Here is a 17,500-nt window from a genome sequence, read left to right as displayed (position 1 = left end):
ATCCCAGTTACCAGTGGCGTACCGCAGGGATCAGTTCTGGGTCCTCTGCTGTTTGTGATTTTCATTAATGACTTGGATGAGGAAGTTGAAGGGTGGGTTAGTAAATTTGCAGACGATACGAAGATCGGTGGAGTTGTGGATAGTGAGGAGGGCTGTTGTCGGCTGCAAAGGGACATAGATAGGATGCAGATCTGGGCTGAGAAGTGGCAGATGGAGTTTAACCCTGAAATGTGTGAGGTTGTCCAGTTTGGAAGGACAAACATGAATGCGGAATACAGGGTTAACGGTAGAGTTCTTGGCAATGTGGAGGAGCAGAGAGATCTTGGCGTCTATGTTCATACATCTTTGAAAGTTGCCACTCAAGTGGATAGAGCTGCGAAGAAGGCCTATGGTGTGCTAGCGTTCATTAACAGAGGGATTGAATTTAAGAGCCGTAAGGTGATGATGCAGCTGTACAAAACTTTGGTAAGGCCACATTTGGAGTACTGTGTACAGTTCTGGTCGCCTCATTTTAGGAAGGATGTGGAAGCTTTGGAAAAGGTGCAAAGGAGATTTACCAGGATGTTGCCTGGAATGGAGAGTAGGTCTTACGAGGAAAGGTTGAGGGTGCTAGGCCTTTTCTCATTAGAACGGAGAAGGATGAGGGGCGACTTGATAGAGGTTTATAAGATGATATGGGGAATAGATAGAGTAGACAGTCAGAGACTTTTTCCCCGGGTGGAACAAACCATTACAAGGGGACATAAATTTAAGGTGAATGGTGGAAGATATAGGGGGGATGTCAGAGGTAGGTTCTTTACCCAGAGAGTAGTGGGGGCATGGAATGCACTGCCTGTGGATGTAGTTGAGTCGGAAACATTAGGGACCTTCAAGCAGCTATTGGGTAGGTACATGGATTACGGTAGAATGATATAGTGTAGATTAATTTGTTCTGAAGGGCAGCACGGTAGCATTGTGGATAGCACAATTGCTTCACAGCTCTAGGGTCCCAGGTTCGATTCCGGCTTGGGTCACTGTCTGTGCGGAGTCTGCACATCCTCCCCGTGTCTGCGTGGGTTTCCTCCGGGTGCTCCGGTTTCCTCCTACAGTCCAAAGATGTGCAGATGAGGTGGATTGGCCATGATAAATTGCCCTTAGTGTCCAAAATTGCCCTTAGTGTTGGGTGGAGGTGTTGACCTTGGGTAGGGTGCTCTTTCCAAGAGCCGGTGCAGACTCGATGAGCCGGATGGCCTCCTTCTGCACTGTAAGTTCTATGATAATCTATGATTAATCGAGGACAAAGGTTCGGCACAACATCGTGGGCCGAAAGGCCTGTTCTGTGCTGTATTTTTCTATGTTCTATGTTCTACGTTCTAAATGCACTGGTGAATTATTAGCACTATACATTCACCACAGACACAGCGAGAGAGAGACAGTGAGAGAGAGACAGAGAGAGAGAGGGAGAGAGAGAGACAGGGAGAGTGAGATACAGAGAGGGAGAGTTGGACAGAGAGAGAGAGAGACAGAGAGAGAGAGAGGGGGAGACAGAGTTAGGCAGACAGAGATGACAGGGAGAGAGAGACAGAGGGAGAGACAGAGCGAGAGGGAGAGAGAGACAGAGAGAGAGAGGCAGAGAGAGAGACAGAGAGAGTGAGATACAGAGAGGGAGAGGGGGAGTTGGACAGAGAGAGAGACACAGAGAGAGAGACAGAAAGAGAGAGGGAGAGACAGAGTTAGGCAGACAGAGAGAAAGGCAGAGAGAGAGAGAGAGGGAGAGACCGAGTTAGGCAGACAGAGAGAGACATGGAGAGAGAGACAGAGAGAGAGAGCGAGTGAGAGAAAGAGTGAGAAAGAGAGAGAGAGACAGAGAGAGAGAGACACACACAGAGAGACAGAGAGAGAGAGACAGAGAGAGAGAGACAGAGAGAGGGAGACAGAGCGAGACAGAGAGAGAGAGAGACTGAGTTAGACTGTGGTGAGCGTAGCGTATGGCTGCGTAAGGCTGTTGTATATATGTTCTACTGTTCTATTAGTATTGTTATCTCCACTGTTGTCTATACTTACTGTTATTGCTGTTCTGTTATTGGTTGTTGCTGTTGTACTGTTGGAATGCTATTATTGGTGCTGCTGTTGGCTCCGCCTGTGGCTCCGCCCAGCTGAGGAGGTATAAAGCCTGTTGACCTGGGTCAGCCCTGCAGTGTGGGAGGAGCTACAGGTCGACACATATTTCGCTTATTAAAGCATCTCAGCGTCTCGTCTGAATTGATGTCCATCAATTTAATGACCTAAAATTTTGATAATGGATGTTGGCCTCAAACCTGAACGTCTCGAACTGGACCGCAGGCCACTGAGGAGTCGGCTATCTTTGAGCATTGGCTCAGCTGCTTCGCGGCCTATCTCGAATCCTCGACTGCTACGGTTTCCCTGGCACTCAAGCAACGTCTCCTCAACGCCCGGGTGAGCCACCGGATCTTCCAGTTAATCCGAGATGCGGGCTCGTATACGGAGGCTGTAGATGTGCTCAAGGAACAGTTTGTGAGGCCGGTCAAGGAGGTCCTCGCCCGACACCTCCTGACCACGCGGCGTCAGCACCAGGGTGAGTCGCTCACAGAATATCTTCGTGAATTGAGGGTACTCGCCCGCAGTTGTAACTGCCGGGCGGTCTCTGCATCGGAGCATTCGGAGCCAATGATTCGCGACACTTATGTGGCTGGAGTCCGTCTAGCTATATCTGGCAGCGCCTCCTCGAAAAAGGAGCTCTCGACCTCGCGGCGACAGTGAAGCTGGCTACCTGATTAGAAGTGGCTTTCCAGAGCCTCGAGGCCTTCCCGTCCGACCACGCGGCATCCTCGGGGACGTCAGAGGCGAAGCCACCACCCGACCCAGGCGTCCCTCACTCCTGCGCCGCGCGGCTGCCGGCCAGCTCCGGAGGACCTTGCTGTTATCTCTGCGGGCAGGGCCGGCATACCCGGCAGTGCCGCCCAGCACGCAGCGCTGTGTGTAATGAGTGCGGCAAGAAAGGTCATTTTGCGAAGGTGATGGAGGCGAGCTGTGGCTGGTGTTGCTGGTTGGCGATGGTTGTGGGCGATGAGTGGCCAGATGAGGTGCCCGACGAGGGGCCCTGAGGCGCCGTCCAAGATGGCGGCATCCACGGGGCGCACGTGGCGGGTGGTGTTAAAGATGGCAATGCCTATGGGCCGCACGAGGTCTAATGGGGGGAAGATGGCGGCGCCCACGGGCTTCACGTGAGGGGTGCAGGAACAATGGGCCGAGATACAGCGGCGACCGACCGGGCCTAGCTCACCTCCACGCCGGGCAGCGCTGCCGGGGGTGCTTCGTCTGCCCGCAGAAATAGCACTTGGGCCCCCCTGGGGTTGGCTGGCTGTCGCGTGGCGCAGGCTTGGGGTTGGCTGGGGTGATCGCTGGTGTGGCACACAATGTCAATGAGGGGGCGCCGTGCAGTCAGGGGCGTACAATTGTACATTACGGGAGGCTACCGTTAGTGAGGTCGCGAGTTGTTTGATCGCCGCGAGGTCGAGCGTACCCCCTTCTAAGAGGCGATGGCGGATGTACGCCGACCCTATGCCTGTAACGAAAGCGTCCCTGATTAGGAGTTCGTAATGTTCAACGGTTGAAACTGCCTGGCAATCGCAGCTCCTCACCAGGACGTGCAGGGCACGCTAGAAACCTTCCAATGACTCACCGGGGAGTTGTTGCCACGTGGACAGGAGGTGCCTGCCGTAGAGTTTGTTGATCGGCCGGATGTAGTTCCCTTTCAGAAGCGCCACAGCCTCAGTGTAGTTGGGCGCATCCCAGATAAGGGGAAAAATATCGGAGCTCAGCCGTGTGTACAGGATCTGGAGTTTCTGTGCCTCTGAGGGTGGTTCTGTGGCTGATCCGATGTAGGCTTCAAAGCAAGCTAGAGAGAGAGACAGAGGGAGAGAGACAGAGATAGAGAGAGCTAGACAGAGAGAGAGACAGTGAGAGAGACAGAGAGAGAGAGACAGGGAGAGAGACAGAGAGAGAGAGACAGAGACATAGAGGAATAGATAGAGACACACAGAGAGAGACAGAGATAGAGAGACAGAGAGAGAGAGAGAGAGAGACAGAGAGACAGACAGAGAGGGAGAGACAGACAGAGAGGGAGAGACAGAGAGAGAGGGTGACCGAGAGAGAGAGACAGAGAGAGAGAGAGACAGAGAGAGAGACAGACAGAGAGACAGAGTGATGTGCCATCAACTATAACAAAGACAAGTTGTGGAACGAAACTGTGGCTTTAATAAGCTAAATGAGAACCTGCTGGCAACTGATCCCGAACTGGGGCAGAGCCAGAGGTCGGCCACCTTTATTCAGAGTCTGAGGGGAGGAGCCACAGGCAGAGCCAGCAGAGACAACAAACAATATATATACAATACAGTAACAGTTGTTTACCACATTCACCCCCTGTTAAAAAAAAAAGAGTCCGGCGGGGGTGAAGTGGACATAAAGGACGACGGCACCTTGACAGGCGGGATGGAAGCCTGACTGGTGGCCTCGTAGTTTGAGGTATCAGGTGGTTGCAAAACAATGGACGGAAACGGAGAAGAAAGCGGTTGCGGGCGGCAACTTTGCGCAGTGCCCGTCTGTTTCATCGCTCAACAGAACCATCAGCCATTCGTACAACATACAAGTGGGGCACAGCCTGTTGAACAACGACAGCTGGAGCAGACCAGCCACCGTCCGATATCTTGATCCTGACATTGTCTGCCAGGGATAACACGGGCAAATCGGTGACATGAGCATCATAGCCCTGCTTTTGCCGGTGTTGCTGCACCTTCTGCAGCACCGGGGGGTGATCCGGGTTGGGCAAGTGTATGGCTGGAAGTGTCCGCAGGTCCCTGTTCATCAGGGGTTGAGCCGGCGACATGCCAGTGGACAGTGGGGTCGCCCTGTACACAAGCAGCGCGAGGTAGATGTCAGAAGCAGAATCCGCGGCCTTGCAGATGAGCTGTTTCACAATGTGCACCCCTTTCTCAACCTTCCCATTGGACTGCGGATAGTGTGGGCTGGAAGTGACAGGTTTGAAATGGTATGACTTGGCAAACATAGACCACACATGGCTGTTGAAGCACGGGCCATTGTCACTCATGACAGTGAATGGGATACCATGCCTGGAGAACGTCTCCTTACAGGCCTTGATGACGGTCCGAGATGTGAGGTCTGAGAGCTTCACGACTTCAGGGTAATTGGAGAAATAGTCAATAATCAACACGTAGTCACGACCATTCGCACGAAAGAGGTCGATGCCAACCTTGGACCACGGGGAGGTCTCGATTTCATGCTGCTGGAGCGTCTCCTTGCTCTGCGCTGGCTGGAAGCGTTGACAGGTCGCACAGTTGAGGACCATGTTCGAGATGTCCGGGCTAATACCGGGCCAGTAGACAGCCTGCCTGGCTCTGCGTCTGCACTTCTCGACGCCCAGATGTCCCTCATGGATTTGGCGGAGCACCAAGCTCTGGAGACTGAGTGGAATGACAATCCGGTCCAGCTTGAGGAGGATACCATCAATCACCGTCAGGTCGTCCTTTACATTGTAAAATTGAGGGCACTGCCCTTTCTGCCAGCCATTGGCGAGGTGGTGCATGACACGCTGCAAGAGGGGGTCTTTGGCTGTCTCCTCACGGATACAAACCACCTTCTCATCAGGCGCCGGGAGGGTGTTGCACACAGCTGCACCTGTGATTCAGTCCGCCGGATGATTTCCAGCGTTTCACTGGGCAATGTGATGGAGAGGGACAATGCATCAGCGATGATGAGCTCCTTGCCAGGCGTGTACACTAAGTCAAAGTCGTACCTTCTGAGTTTGAGGCTTCATGTTGTTCAGGTCCTTGTGGATAATGTGGACCAGAGGCCTATGATCCATCTCGACAGTGAATGTCGGCAGGCCATAGACATAGTCGTGAAACTTAAGAATGCCAGAGAGAAGACTAGGCATTCCTTCTCTATTTGCGCATACCTTGTTTCGGTGGGCGTCATGACCACACCGATGCCATCCTGGCTCGCATGTGTTGAGATCTTCGTCTCCCTGTCTGAGTCGAAAAATGACAAGACGGGTACAGTGGTTGTCATAAATACACATCAGTATATGATGGTGCAGAGACACACACTGACTGACACACTGCAAGACCAATCAACACACACAACACAGCAGCCAATCACCAGTTAGGGCACGGTCACTATAAAGACTATAAATTCCTCGGAGACCACATTTCACAGGCCATGAAGACACCGGAGGACAAGAAGGTGGCCCTCCGCTTCTTGGGCATGGTCAATTTCCTGGGGAAATTCATTCCTAACCTCGCCTCCCACACCACGGCTCTCAGGAACCTGGTTAAGAAGACGACCGAGTTCCAATGGCTCCCCGCCCACGAACAAGAATGGCGGGAACTCAGGGCGAAGCTGACCAAGGCCCCGGTGTTGGCATTTTTCGATCCGGCCAAAGAAACAAAGATCTCCACGGATGCCAGTCAGTCCGGCATTGGAGCAGCGCTCCTTCAACGTGATGACGTCGCCTCATGGGCTCCTGTCGCATACGCATCACAGCGCCATGCGCAAATTGAAAAAGAGTGCCTGGGCCTTGTTACCGGAGTCGTCAAATTCCATGACTATGTCTATGGACTCCCAAAGTTCACAGTCGAGACAGACCCCAGGCCACTGGTCAATATCATTCAAAAAGACCTTAACGACATGACGCCCCGCCTGCAGCGCATTCTCCTTAAACTCAGGCGGTCCGACTTCGAACTTGTCTACACCCCGGGTAAGGAGCTCATCGTCGCCGATGCACTCTCCCGATCTGTCACCACACCCTGCGACCCAGCGGGCTTCGTGTGCCAAATTGATGCTCAGGTGGCATTCACCGCATCCAATCTGCCCGCCACGGATGAACGACTCATCCAAATTCGTCGAGAGATGGCCAACGATACCCTGCTCCAACGTGTTATGCGCCACCTGACAGAAGGGTGGCTCAGGGGCCAATGCCCTCAATTCTATAACATTAAAGATGACCTGGCGGTGGTAGATGGAATTCTACTGAAGCTGGACATGATCGTCATTCCGCACAGCGAGCAGCTCCATGAGGGCCACCTGGGAGTGGAGAAATGCCGCCGACGGGCCCGTGAGGCAGTGCACTGGCCTGGAATCAACGAGCACATTGCCAAGAACGTTCTTAACTGCCCAAATGCCAGCGTTTCCAGCCTGCTCAGCCAAGGGAGACCTTGCAATCCCATGAGTTGGTCACGTCCCCCTGGACCAAAGTGGGCATCGACCTGTTCCATGCACTTGGCCGGGACTAGATCCTCATAGTGGACTATTTCTCAAACTACCCAGAGGTAGTTACGCTACATGACCTCACCTCAACTGCGGTCATTCGGGCGTGCAAGAAAACCTTCGCTCGCCATGGCATCCCGCTCACGGTCATGTCCGACAATGGCCCGTGTTTTGCCAGTCAGGAGGGGTCCAATTTTGCCAAATGATAGAACTTCACACATGTCACGTCCAGTCCCCATTATCCCCAATCCAATGGCAAAGCTGAAAAGGGGGTGCACATTGTCAAATGGCGCCTGTGCAAGGCGGCCGATGAAGGATCCGATTTTTACCTCACCCTGCTTGCTTACAGATCAGCTCCATTGTCCATTGGCCTGTCACCGGCTCAATTGTTGATGAATCGCACACTGCGGACGATGGTGCCGGCCATTCATGTCCCGGACTTCGTCGGATGTAGTTGTCTCAGGCCCAAAACAAATCGGCGTACGGCGCCCGCGCCACGGATCTCCCTTCTCTGGCTCCTGATGACGAGGTCCGTGTCCAACTTCCCGATGGTGGTTGGTCCGCCACCGCTGTGGTGCTCAGACAAGTGGCCCCCAGGTCATTTTTGGTTCGTCTACAAGACGGCTCTCTTCTTCGCTGAAATAGGCGGGCACTACGACTCCTTCCTCACTCGCCACCAGATCATCATGTCCTGCCTCGCCGTCACAAACTTTGCAGATCTCCCTTTCACTCTGCCACCCTCTGAGTCTGACACAGTCCCGCCCATTCCAGAACAGGTGGCCCCTGACCCACCCTTGAGGCGGTCAACCAGAATTTGTCGCCCACCTCAGAGACTGAATTTATGAACTGCCTGAATTCATGGACTCTTATTTACTCCTGTAAATAAAAAGAGAATGTGTGGAAATGTAGGATCCTGAGCTTGACTGCCAAGCCAGGAAAGAATATATTAAATGTTGTAATTGTTATTGTATAGAGAGATAAGACTGTAAGTTTGAAGAATTGTTCAGGTAAAATTAGAGGTTCCCAGTTTATTTTTTTCCAGACACATGCCCCTGCCTGACATAGCGCCCTCAAGAATTGTTTAGGTAAATTTTTGTGCATAGCTAGGGTCAGAGTAGTGGCCATGTGGGAGGTGTCCCCCCCCCCCCAGTCGGGAAACGAAGAGGACAAAATTTATGTGATCCTTCACGCTTCGCATTAGGATCACAAGGCGGGATAGTAGCCATGTAAAATGGCTGCGTTCCGATTAATCTGGCCAAAACCCAGTTTAAAATGGCTAACCCGAAAGACTGCTGGGAAAAGCAGCCAAGAAGACACAAGCAGGCAGCTGCAGACAGGTTTGCATATTCAGCTCTGGGAACGTAGCCCAGATCGATACTCAGGGCTATCAACAGCCCATCAACCCAGGTATCCGCAGTTGCATTCAGGACTGTTTGCACCTAATCAACTCAGACATCCACAGCTAAATCGGCTATCCCCGGGAACAATTGCAACATATTAGCAATTGAATACCGGGCCAGACCTGTCGGCGCCTGCAGTGGCCGAAACAAAGACAGGTGAGCGACCACCCCCCGATCGATGAATCGCCTCACCATTGGACACATCGACCCCAGAGACTGGGGACAGAATCCAATCACTTGGGACTCAGGGTCAAGGGCCGCCCCAGGAGGCGGGAAGCCCCTGGGCCCTATAAAAGTAAAGGTCCAAGTTCAGATCTCTCTCTCTCTCATCTTCGCCTGCTCGAGACCTTCGCAAGACCAGCCACCGGCAGCAGTAAGTTTGAATCCAACGATCGCTATCCGGTAGAGACACCTAGCCACCGACCTGTAGCAGCCTTTTGAATCCCGCGGGCCAGATTTGATTGGACAAGCCATTCGTTTCCCTGACCTGGTGGGCTCTTCCTAAGTTTTTTTTTAAATTAAATATTTTATTGAAAATTTTTGGTCAACCAACACAGTACATTGTGCATCCTTTACACAATATTATAACAACACAAATAACAATGACCTATTTTATAAACAAAAAATGAATAAATAATAAATAACAAAAATGAAAACTAACCCTAATTGGCAACTCCCTTCTCACAAGTAACACTCTCCAAAAATATTATTTAACAGTCCAATATATAATTATCTGTAGCAACGACCTATACATACTATACAGTATATATTAACAACCCTGAGAGTCCTTCTGGTTCCTCCTCCCCCCCCACCCCCCCTCCCCGCCCCCCCACCCACCCCCCCCCCCGATCCTGGGCTGCTGCTGCTGCCTTCTTTTTCCCATTCCATCTATCTTTCTGCGAGGTATTCGATGAACGGTTGCCACCGCCTGGTGAACCCTTGAGCCGACCCCCTTAGGACGAACTTAATCCGCTCTAGCTTTATAAACCCCGCCATGTCATTTATCCAGGTCTCCACCCCCGGGGGCTTGGCTTCTTTCCACATTAGCAATATCCTGCGCCGGGCTACTAGGGACGCAAAGGCCAAAACATCGGCCTCTCTCGCCTCCTGCACTCCCGGCTCTTGTGCAACCCCAAATATAGCCAACCCCCAGCTTGGTTCGACCCGGACTCCTACTACTTTTGAAAGCACCTTTGTCACCCCCATCCAAAACCCCTGTAGTGCCGGGCATGACCAAAACATATGGGTATGATTCGCTGGGCTTCTCGAGCACCTCGCACACCTATCCTCCACCCCAAAAAATTTACTGAGCCGTGCTCCAGTCATATGAGCCCTGTGTAATACCTTAAACTGAATCAGGCTTAGCCTGGCACACGAGGACGACGAGTTTACCCTGCTTAGGGCATCTGCCCACAGCCCCTCCTCGATCTCCTCCCCCAGCTCTCCTTCCCATTTCCCTTTTAGTTCATCTACCATAGTCTCCCCTTCGTCCCTCATTTCCCTATATATATCTGACACCTTACCATCCCCCACCCATGTCTTTGGGATCACTCTGTCCTGCACCTCTTGTGTCGGGAGCTGCGGGAATTCCCTCACCTGTTGCCTCGCAAAAGCCCTCAGTTGCATATACCTGAATGCATTCCCTTGGGGCAACCCATATTTCTCGGTCAGCGCTCCCAGACTCGCGAACTTCCCATCCACAAACAGATCTTTCAGTTGCGTTATTCCTGCTCTTTGCCACATTCCATATCCCCCATCCATTCCCCCCGGGGCAAACCTATGGTTGTTTCTTATCGGGGACCCCCCCAAGGCTCCAGTCTTTCCCCTATGCCGTCTCCACTGTCCCCAAATCTTCAGTGTAGCCACCACCACCGGGCTTGTGGTGTAGTTCCTCGGTGAGAATGGCAATGGGGCTGTCACCATAGCCTGTAGGCTAGTCCCCCTACAGGACGCCCTCTCTAATCTCTTCCACGCCGCTCCCTCCTCCTCTCCCATCCACTTACTCACCATTGAAATATTAGCGGCCCAATAATACTCACTTAGGCTCGGTAGTGCCAGCCCCCCCCTATCCCTGCTACGCTGTAAGAATCCCTTCCTCACTCTCGGGGTCTTCCCGGCCCACACAAAACCCATGATGCTCTTTTCAATCCTTTTAAAAAAAGCCTTCGTGATCACCACCGGGAGGCACTGAAACACAAAGAGGAATCTCGGGAGGACCACCATCTTAACCGCCTGCACCCTCCCTGCCATTGACAGGGATACCATATCCCATCTCTTGAAATCCTCCTCCATCTGTTCCACCAACCGCGTTAAATTTAACCTATGCAATGTGCCCCAATTCTTAGCTATCTGGATCCCCAGGTAACGAAAGTCCCTTGTTACCTTCCTCAACGGTAGGTCCTCTATTTCTCTACTCTGCTCCCCTGGATGCACCACAAACAACTCACTTTTCCCCATGTTCAATTTATACCCTGAAAAATCCCCAAACTCCCCAAGTATCCGCATTATTTCTGGCATCCCCTCCGCCGGGTCCGCCACGTATAGTAGCAAATCGTCTGCATACAAAGATACCCGGTGCTCTTCTCCTCCCCTAAGTACTCCCCTCCACTTCTTGGAACCCCTCAACGCTATCGCCAGGGGCTCAATCGCCAGTGCAAACAATAATGGGGACAGAGGGCATCCCTGCCTTGTCCCTCTATGGAGCCGAAAATATGCAGATCCCCGTCCATTCGTGACCACGCTCGCCACTGGGGCCCTATACAACAGCTGCACCCATCTAACATACCCCTCTCCAAAACCAAATCTCCTCAACACCTCCCACAAATAATCCCACTCCACTCTATCAAATGCTTTCTCGGCATCCATCGCCACGACTATCTCCGTTTCTCCCTCTGGTGGGGCCATCATCATTACCCCTAACAACCTCCGTATATTCGTGTTCAGCTGTCTCCCCTTCACAAACCCAGTTTGGTCCTCGTGGACCACCCCCGGGACACATTCCTCTATTCTCATTGCCATTACCTTGGCCAGGACCTTGGCATCTACATTTAGGAGGGAAATAGGTCTATAGGACCCGCATTGTAGCGGGTCCTTTTCCTTCTTTAAGAGAAGCGATATCGTTGCTTCAGACATAGTCGGGGGCAGTTGTCCCCTTTCCTTTGCCTCATTAAAGGTCCTCATCAGTACCGGGGCGAGCAAGTCCACATATTTTCTATAGAATTCGACTGGGAATCCATCCGGTCCCGGGGCCTTTCCCGCCTGCATGCTCCTAATTCCTTTCACCACTTCTTCTACCTCGATCTGTGCTCCCAGTCCCACCCTTTCCTGCTCTTCCACCTTGGGAAATTCCAGCCGATCCAAGAAGCCCATCATTCTCTCCCTCCCATCCGGGGGTTGAGCTTCATATAATTTTTTATAAAATGTCTTGAACACTCCATTCACTCTCTCCGCTCCCCGCTCCATCTCTCCTTCCTCATCCCTCACTCCCCCTATTTCCCTCGCTGCTCCCCTTTTCCTCAATTGGTGTGCCAGCAACCTGCTCGCCTTCTCCCCATATTCGTACTGTACACCCTGTGCCTTCCTCCATTGTGCCTCTGCAGTGCCTGTAGTCAGCAAGTCAAATTCTACATGTAGCCTTTGCCTTTCCCTGTACAGTCCCTCCTCCGGTGCTTCCGCATATTGTCTGTCCACCCTCAAAAGTTCTTGCAGCAACCGCTCCCGTTCCTTACTCTCCTGCTTCCCTTTATGTGCCCTTATTGATATCAGCTCCCCTCTAACCACCGCCTTCAACGCCTCCCAGACCACTCCCACCTGGACCTCCCCATTATCATTGAGTTCCAAGTACTTTTCAATGCACCCCCTCACCCTTAGACACACACCCTCATCTGCCATTAGTCCCATGTCCATTCTCCAGGGTGGGCGCCCTCCTGTTTCCTCCCCTATCTCCAAGTCCACCCAGTGTGGAGCGTGATCCGAAATGGCTATAGCCGTATACTCCGTTCCCCTCACCTTCGGGATCAATGCCCTACCCAGCACAAAAAAGTCTATTCGCGAGTAGACTTTATGGACATAGGAGAAAAACGAGAACTCCTTACTCCTAGGTCTGCTAAATCTCCACGGGTCTACACCTCCCATCTGCTCCATAAAATCTTTAAGTACCTTGGCTGCTGCCGGCCTCCTTCCAGTCCTGGACTTCGACCTATCCAGCCCTGGTTCCAAGACCGTATTAAAATCTCCCCCCATTATCAGCTTTCCCATCTCTAGGTCCGGAATGCGTCCTAGCATCCGCCTCATAAAATTGGCATCATCCCAGTTCGGGGCATATACGTTTACCAAAACCACCGTCTCCCCCTGTAGTTTGCCACTCACCATCACGTATCTGCCCCCGTTATCCGCCACCATAGTCTTTGCCTCGAACATTACCCGCTTCCCCACTAATATAGCCACCCCCCTGTTTTTCGCATCTAGCCCCGAATGGAACACCTGCCCCACCCATCCTTTGCGTAGCCTAACCTGATCTATCAGTTTCAGGTGCGTTTCCTGTAACATAACCACATCTGCCTTAAGTTTCTTAAGGTGTGCGAGTACCCGTGCCCTCTTTATCGGCCCGTTCAGCCCTCTCACGTTCCACGTGATCAGCCGAGTTGGGGGCTTCCTACCCCCCCCTTGTCGATTAGCCATCACCTTTTTCCAGCTCCTCACCCGGTTCCCACGCAGCTGTATCTCCCCCAGGCGGTGCCCCCCCGCCCATCCTCTCCCATACCAGCTCCCCCCTCTCCCCAGCAGCAGCAACCCAGTAATTCCCCCCTCCCACCCCCCCCGCTAGCGTAATTACTCCCCCCATGTTGCTCCCAGAAGTCAGCAAACTCTGGCTGACCTTGGCTTCCCCCTGTGACCTCGGCTCGCACCGTGCGACGCCCCCTCCTTCCTGCTTCTCTATTCCCGCCATGATTATCATAGCGCGGGAACCAAGCCCGCGCTTCTCCCTTGGCCCCGCCCCCAATGGCCAACGCCCCATCTCCTCCACCTCCCCTCCTCCCCCATCACCACCTGTGGGAGAGAGAAAAGTTACCACATCGCAGGATTAGTACAAAAAAACCCTCTTTGCCCCCCACATTCGCCCCACCACTTTGTTCGAACGTTCTTTTTAATAACCCGCTCATTCCAGTTTTTCTTCCACAATAAAAGTCCACGCTTCATCCGCCGTCTCGAAGTAGTGGTGCCTCCCTCGATATGTGACCCACAGTCTTGCCGGTTGCAGCATTCCAAATTTTATCTTCTTTTTATGAAGCACCGCCTTGGCCCGATTAAAGCTCGCCCTCCTTCTCGCCACCTCCGCACTCCAGTCTTGATAAACGCGGATCACCGCGTTCTCCCATTTACTGCTCCGAGTTTTCTTCGCCCATCTAAGGACCATTTCTCTATCCTTAAAACGGAGGAATCTCACCACTATGGCTCTGGGAATTTCTCCTGCTCTCGGTCCTCGCGCCATCACTCGGTATGCTCCCTCCACCTCCAGCGGACCCGCCGGGGCCTCCGCTCCCATTAACGAGTGCAGCATCGTGCTCACATATGCCCCGACGTCCGCTCCCTCCACACCTTCAGGAAGACCAAGAATCCTCAGGTTGTTCCTCCTTGCGTTGTTTTCCAGTGCCTCCAACCTTTCCACACATCGTTTCTGATGTGCCTCCTGCGTCTCCGTCTTCACCACCAGGCCCTGTATATCGTCCTCATTCTCGGCTGCCTTTGCCTTCACGACCCGAAGCTCCCGCTCCTGGGTCTTTTGTTCCTCCTTTAGCCCTTCGATCGCCTGTAGTATCGGGGCCAACAGCTCTTTCTTCATTTCCTTTTTGATCTCTTCCACACAGCATTTCAAGAACTCTTGTTGTTCAGGGCCCCATGTTAAACTGCCACCTTCCGACGCCATCTTGGTTTTTGCTTGCCTTCCTTGCCGCTGTTCTAAAGGATCCACTGCAATCTGGCCACTCTCTCCTCCTTTTTCCATCTGTATCCAGGGGGGATTCCCTTCTGGTTTACCGCACAGTGTTTTTAGCCGTCAAAATTGCCGTTGGGACTCCTATCAAGAGCCCAAAAGTCCGTTTCACAGGGAGCTGCCGAAACGTGCGACTCAGCTGGTCATCGTCGCACCCGGAAGTCGGCTCTTCCTAAGTTAAGTATTGGCCAGTAGTGATAGGTTTGTTATCTAGAAAGTAGTATTAGGGTATTAATATTGCTTGTTGTATATAATAAATAACCGTTGTTTTAATCCTTACTAAGCGGTGTGCTGTGTTATTAATCATAACCTGAACTTGAACCACGTGGCGATATCATAAAGATATCTGGCGACTCATGAGCAAAGGTGACCTAAACAGAGCAAATAGACGAAAGCTAGAAAGAGCAACACTAGGTTGCAGGGCCGGGATTGGTCCAGGGTAATGGAGGCGAGCTACGGCAGATGCTGGGAGGTCCCGGGCTGGTCAGCGGTGGTGGAGGTAGCGGCAGGTGATGAAGGGCCAGACGAGCAGGGGTCCTGAGGCAGCGTCCAAAATGGCGCTGAAGATGGCAGCGCCCACGGGGCGCACATGGCGTGTGGCATCAAAGATGGCGGAGCACACGGGCCGCACGAGACTTGCGGTGAGGAAGATGGCGGCACCCAGGGCCGCACATGGCTTGCGAAGGGCAAAATGGTGGCACCTCTGGGTCGTAAGTGGGGTGTGTAGGCACGCCGGGCCTGGAAACAGCGGCGACCGACCGGGCCTGGCAAACAGAAACAAAGTGTCCCTTCTTCCCATAGCCATTGCAGATCACGCTCCGCACCGGGCAGCGCTGCCTGGGGTGTTTGTTTTGCCCACAAAAATAGCACTTGGGTCCCCCAGAGTTGGCTGGTTGCCGCGCGGCCCAGGCTTGTGGTGAGATGGAGTCGGCAGCTGGTGGGGCCCACGATGCCCACGAGGGTGCTGCGCGGTCGGGGGCCTAGTTTCCACAAGATCCCCCTTACAATAGCTGTGGCAGACGTAGGCAGATTTCATGCCCATAACGTAAGCGTCTCGAATGAAACGTTCTGTGTGCTGGACTGCCGAAACTGCTTGGCAGTCACAGTTCCTCCCCAGGATGTGCAGGGCACGCCAGAAATCGTCCAGAGACTCCCCGGGGAGTTGCTGTCTCGTGGCCAGGAGGTGCCTGGCGTATACTTGATTGATTGGTCGAACATAATGTCTCTTCAGGAGCTCCATCGCTTCGGAGTAGGTGGGCGCATCCCGGATGAGAGGAAAAATGTCAGGGCTCAGCCGTGAATAAAGGACTTGGAGCGTCTGCGAGTCCGAGGGTTGCTCAGCGGATGTTTGGAGGTAGCTTTCGAAGCAGGCTAGCCAGTGGTCAAAAGTGGACGTAGTGTTGGCTGCTTGAGGGCTCAGCTGCAGGTGATCAGGCTTGATGCAGAGATTCATCGTTTTTTTAAAAATCTTGCTCAATAAATTGATGCACTATCAATTACCACAAAGACGAGAGTAGCGGAATAAGCAAAGCTTTATTGAGCAAAGATCTGGTGCCTCCTGTAGCTGGAACCAGAATGGCTGCAGCACCAGTGAGCACACACATTTATACGCTGCCTACTGGGCGGAGCCAGCAGGCAGGGATTTACCCATGTACCTCTATTATGCGGGCAGTGCCGTAATACATGTAATATACTATTAGTGGTGACTACCACACAGCTTTAGTTACAGGGTTAGGGTGGAAGTGAGGGGGTAAGTGGGTCGATGCAGACTTGATGGGCCGAATGGCCTCCTTCTGCACTGTATCGGAGCGCCCGGAGACAACCCATGCAGACACATTCGAACCCGGGACACTGGTACCGTGAGGCAGCAGTGCTAATCACTGTGCCGTCCCAGTCTATTTTATATCACTGCTCACTCCAGCTTTATCAATGACAAATAACACATTTGTCCTTTGGAGTTCTTTGCTTGAAAAGCTGGTTTGGCCATGTTCAGTGTCAATTGTGAAGGATTCTGCCTCCGTCCATAAATAAACCCATCTGTTCTGGGTTCACCAAAAGGGCTATGTCTGTTTTTCAGATTTTGACAGGTGATTTGCAGTCCAGTGGTATTGCACTGACATCTACTGGTGCTGCTAGGTGTCTACATGAGTTTTCGATGTTTTTCAGGCAAAAGGAATTGTCAAAAAAGTGTCAAAAATTTCTTGCGGCGCTTGATGAAAGAGAGTCGTGTTGCTGCCGCCAGGTGGCGAGCCCATAGGCTCGCAACATCTGCGCACGTAGTGTGGGCCGCAAAATATTTGCACATTTTAGGAGGCAATAAGTAGCTTTAAATTGCATCCTTCAATCTAATTTTTCGGCTTATGGTTAGGGTTAGGGTTCGGGTTAGGGCTAGGGCTAGGGTTAGGGGTAGGGTTCGGGTTCGGGTTTAGGGTTTAGGGTTTAGGGTTAGGGTTAGGGTTAGGGTTAGGGCTAGGGTTAGGGTTAGGGTTAGTGTTAAGGGTTTGTAAAAATAGTGTCAAAAAATTAGGGTTAAGGGTAGGGTTAGGGTTAGGGGTTTGTAAAAAGTTATGGTTAGGGTTTAGGGTTTGGGTTAGGGTTTGAGTTAGGGATAGGGTTCGGGTTAGGGTTAGGGTCAGGGCCAGGGCTAGGGCTAGGGCTTGGGTTAGGGTTCGGGGTTTGTAAAAAGTGTCAAAAATTAGGGTTAGTGTTAGGGTTTAGGGTTAGGGTTAGGGATAGGGGTTTGTAAAAAGTTAGGGTTAGGATTAGGGTTAGGGTTTAGGGTTAGGGTTAGGGTTAGGGTTCGGGCTAGGGTTAGGGTTAGGGT

The sequence above is a fragment of the Scyliorhinus torazame genome, chromosome 15, assembly GCF_047496885.1.
Source record: "Scyliorhinus torazame isolate Kashiwa2021f chromosome 15, sScyTor2.1, whole genome shotgun sequence".
Taxonomy (NCBI): Eukaryota; Metazoa; Chordata; class Chondrichthyes; order Carcharhiniformes; family Scyliorhinidae; genus Scyliorhinus; species Scyliorhinus torazame.
Note: the sequence above shows the minus strand (reverse complement) of the source record.